A 9,401-nucleotide genomic window follows, 5' to 3' on the forward strand; every position below is an offset into this window, starting at 1 on the left:
AGAAAGAAGGGAGTGGAGGACTTTTATATTTGGATAAAATAATTATTAAATATTTTGTTATTTTTACGTTTTCATAGGGTTGTTGACTGAGTTTGACGAGCACCCGACTATTATCTGTACATATTTTCTTTCCACGGGCCAAAGCAAATTTGCATCGAGGGAGTGACAAGCTCGCACGTAGCGTAACACCGGAACTTATTCGTATCGGTCGCCTCGCGATATGCTATCGCGCCTGGAACCGGGTACTCTTTGTTTCATATCCGTTTAGAACGCCTGTCCTTAACGGGTTAAGCGTTTCTACATTCCTCTACCTCTCTTTTCTCCGATTCGTTTTTCGAAAACTCATCACTCTCGAATGATTGTATTGCACACCACAAAAGGGTACTCAAGCTTTACCGATAAAACCTTTACTAACAAATCTAAGCAAAACCTTTTCTAATAAAATCTAAATAAAAGCTTTACTAATCAATCTATACTAATAAAAAGAAAGCTCCGAAAATTTCGTCCTAATAAAAAGAAAAAGGTAGACGCTCCTTAATAGTGCCTTTTGTCAATTTCTATATCTCCTATCCTTCTTCCTATATCTCCTGTCCTTATCTTCTATAATCCATCTTTTTCCCTATAAAAATATCTGAAGTAAATTCTTGTACAACTTACGTCGTCCCTCTATTTACGGGCTAATCTTCTTTCGCACAAAAAAGTTCCACGTGGAAGGGACACCCACGCGTAATGACGCGGAGGAATGACGGTACACGCGTCTATCTCGCGTTATCGTTGTAAATTAGACGAGTTCAGGGGCTAACAGTACTATTCGGAATCGCCACGGTTTAGTGCGCGAGTTGGCGCGTATCGCGGTTCCTACGGGGAATCCCCATTCAGATAAAAGGGACTCCTGGGGGCCTAGGGAAAGAATGGCGGTGCCGGCATGCTTCGATGTATCGCGATAACACGCGGGCAGAAACTATCCTTCACCATGCAACGATGCACGGACTGTTTTCTTTCGATATGTTAAATCCACTCGGTTGATGCTTCTCCTCGCATTCGGTAGCCGAGAAATTTGATTTCATCCCTACCGTTATTTATTAAAGTGCATACGCAATAGTAAACGTCATATATAATAGTCATTACTGTAGGAGTAATTTCGAGAGAGATCGACATAAATATCTGTTTGGAAAATATATCGACAGCGGCGTGGATCGTGGCAGCGACATCGGCTGATGTCGTTTTGTTTTACTATTTCTTATGCGTTCTATGCGTACGATTGCGGCAATAGCCGAAATTCATTTATATACATATAAATGATTATATATATAATTTATTTATATATATATATTTATATACATATATAAATGAATTTCGATTATTATATATATATATATATCTTTACGTAAATAAATATTTCCTTTATACAGTGCAAACCGCGCGTGAATAGTTCATTGACACCTTAACCCGCTAACCAAATATGACAATATCGAAAGATAATTTCGAGAGATATCGAAAATAATTAAAACTGCACTAAAAAACATGTCACATAAATTGTCCTTATTAACCAACTTCGAAAAGGTTGTAGCGTATTTAATAATTTCATCGAATTCGTCAAGAACTAGCGAGTATAAAAATAATTTTTGGAAAAGTAATATAACCGACTTCGAAAAAATTAATTCAAAGTGTAGTATAACTGTAACTGTAACTGTAATTGTAACTGTAGTATAACTGTAGTATAACTGTAGTAACTGTGTAGTAACTGTGTAGTAACTGTGTACAATTTCTAGTTAATTGATACGAATACTCAACAGTTCTAGATATAATTGCTTGGAAGTATGAAATAATTTCTATTTCTTTTATATTAAATTATATTAAATAACCTTTTTGTAGTCGGTTAACGATGCAGTCTAAATAGAAATTATTTCATACTTTTCAATGCATTTTCTCGTACTTTTAAACAATTATATCTAGAGCTGGCGAGTATTCATATAAATTAACTAGAAATTGTTTCATACTTCTTAGTGCAATTTTAATGTTTCTCGCAAGCACCTGTGGCCCTAACGACATTTAAAAGAATTTTAAGAAGAACAACGCAGGCCTATGGTCCCGTGCTTGGAAATTAACCCTTTGCTTTCTTAGTATTCTATTGTCACGAACGCTAAGCTTAGATTGACTTCGAATATGAGATTTGAAGATCAGGTCACTTTTGCCTCAACGACAATCATTTTATTGGTACTTCGAGTTCGAAAGAAATTAAACCTAAAAGAAACCAAAAAGAAACCTAGTGGTGACTGAAAGTCACCTCTCGACTGGAAATGCTTAACACGTTGACCGTCATGTCACCCATATATGGGTGACAGTGTTTTTCACTCAAGAACTAGAAAGATTAATTCTGAAAGTTAGACGTCACAGGAGACGAATCTAAATGAGCTTCTTGAATTTTGATGTAATTACAAAACTAAATACCACGATAAATGTTTCATTACCTAGACTCCGATAGTCTAAATAATATTTAATCTTAGCAGAAATTTTCAAGAATATTCGTTTGGCAATCAACGTGTTAAACGAAACAAACTACGTTGCAGAAAACATTCGTCGCAAACGTTCGCCCGTATACCGCGCCCTTAACGTTTCAAAATCATTGCGAGATTATGCTCGAAGGCCCTGCCACATCTGCCTCATCCTCGCAACTCCAGATTCTTGCAGAGATATCGTTCGAGTGATTTAGAATACCATCGCGACAAAATAAACATCCACGCGACAAAGAAGTGGAAGCGAGTGGAAGCGAGTGGAAGCGTCCAAAGGTGGACGAGAAAGCTTCTGCTGGTAGAGGAAAATTATTGGCACAGGGTAAACGTGTAATGATAGCAGGTGATTGTGGCGAAAAGTACGCAAATTGCGAGATTCGATAAACTATGCGAAAACAACAGCTGCTTCACTCTGCACCGAGTGCCGGAGTCTCGTACGCGACGCCATTTTCTAATACATCGCGATAGAATTACGAGATGTGCGTATGGTCCAAACTGGAGATGGCTAGAACTGCTACTTGTGAATCACTCGTGATTCGATCACGTTCGTTGCCAATCACGGTGATTTTTCAAAGTGATTCGTGATTTTTCGTGATCGCTTCTGATTGGTGAAGAACATAACCGTTCCTTGCGCGCGGTGTTAGAATCTTCAGCTTAAATGTAAATGCACCGCAATGAAAAACACCCTAATATGTATATTTCACACATATTCTACACAAGTATGTAATTAACGACATCAAAACAAAAATGCGAATTACCTACACCGCATAAAATAAAGTAAAGAATAGTAAATAAAGGAATGCTTTAACGAGAAACAGTGAAGAGCAACGAATATAAGTCAATAATTATGAATTGCAAGTCTTAGTTTAGTTGTAAGTGTCTTTAGACTTTTACAAAATGTAACACTGTTAGAAAACAGTATAATTAATACATAAAACATAATACGAATACTATAAATAAAATACAAAGAACCAAATACCAATAGAATAAAATATATATGGTTCTTTGTACTTTATTTATAGTATTCGTATATATATACGAATACTATAAATAAAGTAATATATATAATAAAGTAATAATTTATATATACTATATATATATAATAACAAATAAGTAACTATGTATTGCTGTTCTAGAATAATAGCATAGATAATTTCTCTGCTTGCAATCAGTTTCTTTTTTCCGTTAGTAGTAATCCTGCTTTAGAAAATATTCTTTCGCATGGGACTGAAGTAGCCACCGCACAAAATAAATGATCTACTAATGTACTTAATAAAGGAAATTGAAATTGATATTATATGCGGATTTTGTATGCAAACTATGTATATTGAAACATTGTATAAAAAGTAATTTAATTGAGATCAAGAATTGTGATCACGCAATTCTTCTAGCAAGATAAAAGAACCACGATCATCCTCGTGAATGAAATTAAATCACCATAGTGATCGTGATTTTGCTATCACTGTGATAAATAACGGTTAGTGATTTTGCACGCCATCTCTAGTCCAAACGTATAAATTTCAACGGCCTGTGTTTGCTTTTATGTTAACGATGTTCAATGTCTAGCTTGCTTTAGTTAACCCTCTGTATACTGAATTTTTCAAAAGTTTTTAAAATTTAGGCCGATCGCACACAGACGCAACCGATCAGTTTCAAACCACACTGAAAGTTTCAAAGTGAAACTAGTTGCATGCGACCGTGGATATAGATAAAACAAAGATAGTGGAGTAGGTAAAACAAAGAGCGCAAACAGTTTGCAATACTAATTCCAAATCGGTTGCACCGTGTGGGATCGCCCTTAGGCGTCCATCTTGGTCTCATCTCTAACAAGCTTCCGTAAGAAAACAAGCTTGCCATCCAATAATTAAAAGTGAACTTCGTAGAAGTGGACTTGTAAGTCACGACATGTTTCAAAACGTTTAATTAATACTAATGAAAAAATAAAGTAAACAAAGGGTTAAAGCAAGATGAGAGTAAATCAGAGTAAGGTCCGAACTAAACGAATCTTTCACGTAGACCATCTAAACATTCCAGACTACCATCAATTTATCCTGTTTATTTCATTGTAACCCTAACCTTCTTAAACACTCTATACTCGACGTACTCGAACCTCAGAGATCGACGCGTTATCGCCTTGACCCCAAACATAAATAACAATCACCCTACAAACAACGAACGAACACGGCCTGTCTCTGTATACAAAAACAACAGCGCGTGAAACCTTGAACATCCGATCCACGACGAACGAAGCCGCCCATGTGTTTCCTCGAAAAATAAGATAAAATTCTCTCGCAACGAGTCACGGCCCGAGCGTTCGAGTCAGCATCGGGAATTTCGCAGATTACGGAAGAACGGTTAGCGTTTCGCGCCGCCTGCCACCATCGCCATTAACCCTATCAGCGGTGAATTAACGCACCGATACGCGACCACAGAGATAACGGGGCCCGTATCCTTTCGACGAATGGCTCGTAACGCGTTATCGCCGGTTGTCATGTAAAACTCGGCCTCCCCCGTGACAGGCGGAAGCCCGCGGCGTGATTTTTCCGCGAAAGAAAGATGGCCAGACGTACTCACTCGTAATCAGTCGTGGCTGCTCGGCATCCTACCGTCCATACGCAGGGTTTTGGAGCTGCTCCTTCACCGTGGCTCCTTCCTCGACTCGAGATCTCGAAGCTCCAATACAACCAGCCTCCTCGATTTTGAAAATCGGATTTCCCTCTCGGCAACCTTCGGATCCGCACGAATACTGTCCTCCGATTTACTCGCGCAATCCTGCCCTCCGTAGTTCGAACGATCGCGTCGCCGTTTCCCCCGCGAATCGCTTCCACTCGAGTTCGATCATCGGGTCGATTATCACGTGCGAACTCGCGCACTAGTCATTCCGTCACACTTTTTCCGTCACTTCACCGTACCACCGCGGCCGCTCCTTTCGCGGAGCGACGTATCCTTGCACGCGGAACGGATCCTACGCCCTTCGTGCTCCGCGACAAGGTCAGACACGACGTTATCGATACCTTGGACGCGGGACGCGCACATTCGATCGCCGATAGGAGGACACGCGAAGCTGGGAAGGAGGCTCCTGAACCGAGCGGAGAGCCGCTGGCACGCAATGGAGAGTAACAAACCGAGCGAGACTACTTCCTGTAACGCGGTGCAACCGTTGACTGCGGCTTCGAAACTGCCCTGGACAGTCACCTCTGGCGAGACGCTCGGCCAGGGGCGGGGGGAGAGGGTCGATGGAGTCGCGAGGGCGGGGGCGGAGGCGGCGACAGGATCTCGCGAGAGAGACCGCGAACCGCGTGGAACCGCGGTCGAGAGAGAACTGAGTCCCCCCGCGAGCGATCAGAGCGTCAGCGCGCGGACGGGAGTGGGAGAGAGACAGAGCCAGGGAGACGGAGTGGGGATGGCGAATCGTAGGGGCGTGTCACGGGCGGCGTGTCGCGAACGGACTCGCGGTGGGCGTGGCCTAGACGCCCACGGCCACCGAAGGGCGCCGAACGAGCGTCGAGCGCGGGCCACGGGGCAATTTTCATAAAATCTTTTTCGCCCGACCATACTCCGCCAGCGGTCAGCATCTCCCTCCCACCCGGTCGCGTTGTCGGGCCCTATAATGTCCGACCAGATCGGCCGGCGGATAAGCCCGAGCCCCGCCGCGGGCCGGGGTCGTACCTCTCCCGATATCTTCGGAAATCCGCGAGACTGACTTACGAACCTACGTAATTCACCGAGCTCCTTCCCCCTGCGTCCTGTACGCGCAGATCGCGAAGTCCTATTCGTCTTTCCGCGCGCCCTCGTACACCGTGTCACGCTGATCTATTTTTCTTTTTAATTTATGGGGCTGCTTTTACTGTCGGGCTGCCTTGAGAAAATCTGCTGTGTGGGGGACACAGCATAGGGGAATATATCGTTTTTCTCTTGAGGGTTCGTTGAGGGTTTGTTGGAGGTTTGTTGAGGGTATACTCTTTTGTATAGGGGTGGTTCGAGTATAAAGCGCTGAGATACTGGTGCAGAGTGTAGACATCTGTATATCCAATAAAGAAGGGTTATTACCGCGGACTGATATGTGGGATATTTATGTAGGTACATATGTCTTGCATGCGTTTTCCATACAAATATACAACGTAACCTTAACACTTTATTTACCGGGAGCCTATTTATAGGCTTTTTAATTCCAGTCTTTAGCTTTTCGAATTTATTTACTGTGTCGATGGTTGTCTACTTACAATGTTCAGTTTTTGGAAACAGACTTGGCTTTCAATGTACTTAGTAACAGTATGGAGGAATTATTGTCAGCCTAGATTGGTATATGCTACTGTAGAAGATTCTTTTTTGAATTAAAGATTGTTTCTAAATAGCCCGGTAGATAAAGTGTTAACTAGGGTATCCACGACACTTCTGTTTACAGTGGATACTACACAACTCTTCCATAGATGGTAATTGCTCAACTATCAGCACGTCCTAACTGTACCTTAACTAACCTTAACTAAAGTATCCACTACACTTCTGTTTACAATGGATATTACACAACTCTTCCGTAGGTGATAATTGACAACTATCAGCACGTTCTAACTATACATTCTTACTATATGGTCTTATTATTCCTCTCGCAATCGCCTGATGGATTCATAATCGCCACGAACGCTGTCATCTCGTCCAAAGATTGCCCAACCCTATCTCTGGCTACTCTTCGCAATGCCCTTCACGCTCCACATTATTTCCATCCCGACGTTCCCGGCAATCCGCAATATTTTCAGCAATAATATCAGCGCGCGTCGCGCAAAAGCTCGGATCGCCCGTTACGGGCCTAATTGGAAACTGCTCGGTTAATTGCATCGCGATTAGGTTACGATCGCTGGCGTTCGCTGCCGACGCGGGATAAATCGGTGGTTGCTGCTGCCAGATAACGTTTCCAGGACCAAACATCGTCGAACCAGCGGCATTTTCTCGCCGGGACGATTTATCGAAGGATGGGTCTCGCGCGCCCGGGCTCGAAAAAAACTTGTCCACCGCGAACATGACTTCCCATTGCTGGCGCGGGATTGCTCTGCGGAGATAGAGCGCTAATGGCGAACGCTTCCAGGGCTTTTTCTTCGGAGGAATCTTCTTTCTTAATTGGGGGATGTAATAAATCCTTGAGATGAGCGGTGGATCCAAAAGTCCAGGTTTGGTGTATTTATGTTTTGCAGAATTCATGGTGGAAGAGGAAACGTTTTCCAAGTCCTGGAGGGTTGGAGCCGAGACTACCGGGACATTGGTAGCCATCATTCATTCATTCATTCATTTATTTGAAGTGAGTGAGTTAGTATACAAAGTTATTGCACTACTGCTTGCTTATTACTAGCTTATTTCCATTCTTCTTGTAATGTATGCATGTCCCTGAGTTTGTGTATGTGTGTGTATGTGTACAATCGCTAAGCATGTTTTGTTTTGGCTCTCTCGGAGTGGGCACCGCTGTCCGTAGAGAGTATATATATATATATTTTTTAGTTTAAATATATATTTCGTTGTTATGCTAATTCTAATTTATTACCTCTTCCAATACATCACACTTCTTATTTAAAGTTCATTTAGAGTTCATTAAAGTTCATTTATTTAAAGTGCGTGAGTTATTATACAGTTATTGCACTACTGCTTGCTTATTACTAGCTTATTTCCGTTCTTCTTGTTATCGTCTTACATGATTCCTGCATTGTTTTAATACTGTGCAGTATCTCTTACTTCTCTTCTATTGGAGCCCTCTAGCTCTCCTTTAGCTCGGGTACCTCGGGATTGCTAAGCCCGTACTGTAGCTATAACCGCTACAGCCCCTGAGGACATCGGTAGCCATCTTGTGTGACCTGGGCGATGAAGAGAGTCCATCGCGTTACCTATCCACGAGTAGTATCCCTACAAAGAGGTATTCAGAGGATTCAAGTAATTCTTCAAGTCATTCTCTTCGTCCTCATCTTTCATCAAACAGTTCGATTTAAATGCGCGTCATACCAAGAAGTAAATTGTTAAGAAGTAAATGTTTTTAAATTATAGACCGCGGAGCTCAAACATTTTCCCAGGCGCATCGGACCCCGCTCGCCATACTAAAACCACGAATAATCACTCCCTAGTCCACACATCTCTAATAATATCTTTTCGACTCCATTCACGCTACCCTTTATCGCAACGATAAATACTGAAATACCCAAACGAAAATTCACGAAAAATCCTCGAAAGCGCATTCGTCAAGATACCGACGAAGCGATTCGCGAACGAATTGTTGTTCCGCGAGAAAAAAATTCATAAAGTTAGGCTCGTTCCAGCTGTCACTTCGAGACCCGACTCAGGCCAGCCTCGAATCTAAACGAACTCCACCAACGCGAATAAACACTTCGGAGAGTCGAATCCGCGTCATCTGCGAAAAACATTCCGAGCGAACGGACACGCGACGGAGCACGCGCGCGTTTTTAGTCCAGTCACCGATCCCCCTAATCGGAAAACCAGACGTGGCGTGCCAGGTAGGAACCCCTGCGAGCCCGATAGCTATCGTAACACCGGAAGTCCGTATCCAGGGGGACCCTATGCTCCTTTCTTTGCCCTCCGCCGACCCCCACTGCTCGTTCTCGCACGCACCACGAGTTTTCTAGCCCCGAGGTGACCGAGCTTTTCCATTTTGGAAATTGCCTGAAGTGCCATTCATGGTAACCGAACGAATCGAGGTTTCGTTTATCTGTACGAGGATCTCTAGGACTTAGTTTCACATTTTCGCAGTAGACTTGATGGTCCCATTCAGTGTCGTAGAAGTTGGGAGGGGGTGAAAAATGATTGTAGGCTTGATTGTAGTGTAGCTTTTGGAGTTATCGTGCAGTGGATGTGTATTGTATTGGAACGAGCTTGGACTTGAGATGGCGACGGTAG

General features: G+C 42.7%; 1 protein-coding gene across 3 annotated transcripts in view; it reads right to left on the bottom strand.

The window, feature by feature from the left end:
* The window catches only part of LOC128896109 (GATA-binding factor A-like), a 65,638-nt gene extending 56,849 nt beyond the window's left edge, over positions 1-8,789 (bottom strand). The window contains exons 1-2 of one of the 3 annotated variants that reach the window (XM_054159306.1): positions 7,097-8,789; positions 5,088-6,534 (exon numbers count right to left, since the gene is read on the bottom strand). The gene's annotated coding sequence lies outside the window, so the exon portion shown is untranslated. Of the gene's footprint in view, positions 1-5,083; positions 6,959-7,066 lie in introns of all 3 variants that reach the window. The other 2 variants (XM_054159305.1, XM_054159308.1) reach the window with 2 other exon arrangements.
* Positions 8,790-9,401: the final 612 nt, after the last annotated feature.

This window comes from Hylaeus anthracinus, unplaced genomic scaffold (assembly GCF_026225885.1).
Source record: "Hylaeus anthracinus isolate JK02 unplaced genomic scaffold, UHH_iyHylAnth1.0_haploid 5, whole genome shotgun sequence".
In the NCBI taxonomy this organism is placed as follows: Eukaryota; Metazoa; Arthropoda; class Insecta; order Hymenoptera; family Colletidae; genus Hylaeus; species Hylaeus anthracinus.